The sequence below is a fragment of the Neophocaena asiaeorientalis genome, unplaced genomic scaffold (genome assembly GCF_003031525.2).
Source record: "Neophocaena asiaeorientalis asiaeorientalis breed wild unplaced genomic scaffold, Neophocaena_asiaeorientalis_V1.1 scaffold220, whole genome shotgun sequence".
Lineage (NCBI taxonomy): Eukaryota > Metazoa > Chordata > Mammalia > Artiodactyla > Phocoenidae > Neophocaena > Neophocaena asiaeorientalis.
Window position 1 is genome coordinate 1,233,535 of NW_020174042.1, and position 4,757 is coordinate 1,238,291.

Consider the following 4,757-nt stretch of genomic DNA (forward strand, 5'->3'; position numbering starts at 1 on the left):
CAGAATGTGAAACTCTCCGGGGCCTCAGAGCCCACCATGTTCAAGACTCTTGCTTTGCAAACAAGAAACTGAAGCATGATTGCTTTATTGTGTTATATTTCAAAAACCTCTAAATCTCTAAAAGGCTGGCAGAGTATGCCTATATTTCTTATCTTTTAGTACTTTGCTAATGGCTTTTCAAAACTTTCCAACTTCCAAACAATAAACTTCAAGATAGGGACAGTGGGATGGTTCTCAGTCAGAGGGGCTAAAGTGAGCAATCTGTAGAAGCTAATTACATTTTTTCCTACTAAAGAATGAACATGCAACTGCTCCTGATCTAAGTTTTCTCAGTTTTCCTGGGCAAGAAAAAGAGATCAGCCACCCAACCTTCTGCCATTTCACCACCAGCACCACACATGGGCCCTATAACCTAGTGACAAGTTATTGATGGCTCGTCGTACAGCCTGCAACTGCCTTGCTTCTGCAGACGAGAGAAGCTGGCATGCATGTAGATTATGAGAGTCTCATGGGATCAGTTGTAAGTGGGATAAATAACCCCTATATCAACACTGCCAAAAGAGTGATCTTTTGACAGTAAATATGTAATCATGACTCTCCTTAAAAATTCTTAATGGTTCCCCAGCACCTTGGGATAAAGCACAATTTTCTCCATTTCTCTACACGAAGCCCTTCATAGCCCTTTCCCCATCTTTCTAGCCTTACTTTCAACCACTACCATCACCATCATCACTCTCCATCCTACCCCTGCACCCTGAACTCCAGTCAAATGTTGAAATTCTCTGGTCAGGCCTCGCTCATGCTTTCATGGCTTAGCTCACGTGGGTTCCTCTTCCTTGAATGTGCTTCTCCTCTTCCACCATCTCAAGTCTGCCTTGATGGGGCCCGCGGTCCAACAGCCTGAGTGAGCTTGGGAGCAGATCTTTCCCCAGCCAAACACTCAGGATGACTGTGGCCCCAGCTGACATGTTGATTTCAGCCTCGTGGAAAACTCTGAGCAAGAACCATGCAGACACATCATGCTCAGGCTCCTGACCCACAGAAACTATGATAGATTTTGTTTGAAGCCACAAATCTAGGGGGTAGATAATTAACACAACAACTCTTTAACGCTCAGCTCCTAGTGCCTCCCAATGTAGGAAGAAATAACTCCTCTCTCCTTTCTAACTGTGCCTTCTCCTCTGCCTCTGACACAGAATTGTCATATATGTGCTTGTCACTCCCATTCTAGTTGAAGCTCTTTGAGAACATGTCTTTCCATCTCTTTAATCCCGAGATCCTAGCACATGGAAGGGCTCAAATGTTTGTGAATTGATGAATTGAGTGAATCCAATTACAACCTAGTTTCAGAATTGAGATTTAAAGCAAAACTTACAAGTCAAGTTTTCTTTCAAGTATAGGGGAATACACTAGGAATTATCAGCGTAGTCTGAAAACCTATTAAAGGTCTCTTTTTTATTCAGAGACAACCCTTGCAGACCACATCATTATCCAGTGTGAGGGATGTTTGAGATGACTACTCCTGGGTGAGGCAAAGACTCAGTTAAAATGGAAATCACTCAGGCTAAAGATCTCAGAGATACAAATTGTTCACATGAAACAAGAAAGAAGCACCTGCTAATCTACTTGGTCTCTTCATAACTGCTTGAAGGAGGTCCCTTCTAGAAGGAAGAAGTTGGAAGCATAGCAGGTTTGATGATCCCTTCCCCAAGAACAAGGGCATAGGGTTAGGAGTCTAACAGGGATTCTAGTTAGCTTTTCAGAAGCAAACTACAAAATATTTATCAGTGATCATGTTTATTGTATGAGCCATCTCCTATTTAAGTTTCACATTTTGAATAATATTAAAATGCATACAATCAAAAGCCCCTGGATTTGTCTTCTAGGAAATAGAGTGTGTAGAGATTATGGACCAGTCTATTGCTTGTGGATCTCCTTTAGCTGTAGAAAGGCTGAAAAGATTAGAAAAGTCAGAAAAGCAGGCTAACTTTCTGAGGCCAGCTGCCAGGGAGGGAAGTAAAAACAATCAACTGCATTCAGCTAGTTACCTTATCTCCCAGTTGTTACCACACAAGTCCTACAGAATTAACAGCATTTTTCCTTGTTATGGTTTCAGAATCCAACCTCGGGGGGATTAAATAATTTGTCTTAGGTTACACAGCTAGTAAACAACAGGATGGTGACTTAAGCCAATACGTACTCAAAGCCTTCAATCCCATATTCCTTCCCCTTAGATTGTGCAGAAGGTGTGAGCCTAGACTTTAATTCACTTTTCCTTTATTTTAACAAACATTTATGAGCATCGTCCATGTGCCAGGCTCTTTGCCACGGGAAGCACAGTGAGATGCGGCTCTGGGCTGCTACAGTGGGAGATCTCGCACCCAGAGTGAATTTCCTGCCAGTAGCAGCCCTTATATTTGAGGAATCTTTTTTTCAGCTGATAGTTTTTCTGATATTACCTAAAATTTTTTTCAGCCATATCCCTGTTACAGGAAAATAAATATTCTAGCACAAACAAGATTGATTTTGTCAAGTGTAGGAAGGGCAAGCTAATGGAATACTTGAATTAATAACGCTTCCAACAATAAGGTCTAGTTAGTAACTTGCTTCATGGAACAAACTGTGCCCAGAACAATATGCTCATTTGTCTCACACTTCCCAACATGGAGCACAATACTTCTTAGGTTGGGATTTTAAAATCTGAATAATATTAGTGTGAATGTTTGAAAATTCAATTAAATATCTATGGGCAGGACTTCCCTGGTGGCACAGTGGTTAAGAATCAACCTGCCAATGCAGGGGACACAGGTTCGATCCCTGGTCTAGGAAGATCCCACATGTCGTGGAACCACTAAGCGCATGCGCCACAACTACTGAGCCTGCATGCCACCACTACTGAGCCTGTGTGCTGCAACTACTGAAGCCTGCATCCCTAGAGCCCATGCTCCGCAACAAGAGAAGCCACTGCAATGAGAAGCCCAAGCACCGCAACAAAGAGTGGTCCCCGCTCGCTGCAACTAGAGAAAGGCTGCACGCAGCAACGAAGATCCAATGCAGCCAAAAAAAAAAAAATCTATGGGATTGCAAACAAATACATGTTGAGTAGCCAAATGTCAATCCTTCTCTATTCCCATTACATGAATGCAATGCTAGGCATTCAGTAAATGGTGGCTACAGTTGGTGCCTTTCACATATTATCCCAACTAATCACTTCACCAGCCCTGTGAAATAGATGTTAATATATCTAAAATGTAATTATCTAACATGTATCAGCAGTTATTATGTGCCAGGCACTGTGCTAAGCATTTAACACGTTTTCTCATTTATTCATTCATTCGATAGCTATTTATCGAGAGTGTACTATAATCCAGGAATGGGGTTAACCCCTAAGGATACAACAACAAGTAAACCAAAGAGACAGGGCACTATCCTCATGGAACTTGCTTTCCAGGTGAGTGGAAACAGCAATAAATAAGAAAACAAATAATAATGAGATGATTACAGATGATGATAGTACTAGGAAGGAAAATAATTACATGAAGGGATAAAAATGCCCAGAGAGGGGAAGTCTACTTTAGAGAGCATGATCAGGGAAGACTCTCTGGGGTGGTGATGTCCAAGTTAAAGCCAGAAGAACACGAAGGAGATGGCAATGTAAAGACTTGAAGGAAGAGGTCCCAGGCAGGGAGAATAAGGGCAAAGGCCTTGAGGTGGGAAATAGCCTGCTTGCTAGATGAGCAGAAAAGATGCCAGAGATAGGGTGGTCCAAGGTGAGTCTAGAAAGGTAGGTGGGAGTCAGATGATGCAGGGCTTTGTGGTCCATGGTGAGGAATTTTGATCCTGTTTTAAAGCCACATGAAAGCACGGAATGTATTAAGCAGAGGTATGGCACGATCTGATTTGTACTTTTTAAACATGATACTGGTTGCTGTGTGGGGAATGAACCTCAGGTAAATAAGCAAGAGTGGAAGTGGGGAAACTAGTGAGGAGGTCATTACTGCCATCCAGATCAGAGATGGTGGAGGCATGGCCCAGGGAGGTGGCAGGGCGTAGGGAGAAAAGTGGGTAGATCTGAGATATGCTGTAGCCATGGAACTAAAAGAGCTCACGGAAGAATTTAATATGGGAAGCAACCTTACGGGGTTGGCAAATTTACTGCCCATTCATTCCACCTTTATACAATTTCTTTTAAAAAGCCTGAAACTTAAGATGTCAAATTATTATCAGTTGTATCTCAATAAAATGAGGGGAGCAGGGGAATTACAGGCAAAAGTTAGAAAGTGGAAGCGCTGAGAATCACACCAGGTGTGCTTGACTCGAAGCCCTTAGCCACTGTGTTCCACTATTTCACATGCTTCCCTGCTCTTTATTCAGAATTTCTCCAGGTAACTCAGGTTTTTCTCATCTTCTACACCTGGTCCTTGATCTTTCCATTTTCAGCCAGGACTGTCATATGCAGCCGTGTATGCTGTGCACTGCACAACTGGGAGAGGAGGAAACATAGACTAATGTGGAGGTTTTAAAGACAGGTTTACAAATTCATCACACTCCTCCCCTAAAAGTACTTAATTCCCCTGCTCTTGAGTGTGGATGGGACTTAGTGATGCACTTTTGATAACAGAACACACAGAAATGATAGGATGTCACTTCTGAGAGTGGGTTATAAAAAGACTGCAGCTTCTATCTGAAGGGTTCTCTCTCCTCTCCTCTCCTCTCCTCTCCTCTCCTCTCCTCTCCCCTCCCCTCCCCTCCCCTCC

At 42.8% G+C, this 4,757-nt stretch overlaps 1 pseudogene; it reads left to right on the forward strand.

Moving 5' to 3' along the window:
• Positions 1-3,373: 3,373 nt before the first annotated feature.
• The window catches only part of LOC112405416 (solute carrier family 25 member 36 pseudogene), a 29,791-nt pseudogene continuing 28,407 nt past the window's right edge, over positions 3,374-4,757 (forward strand).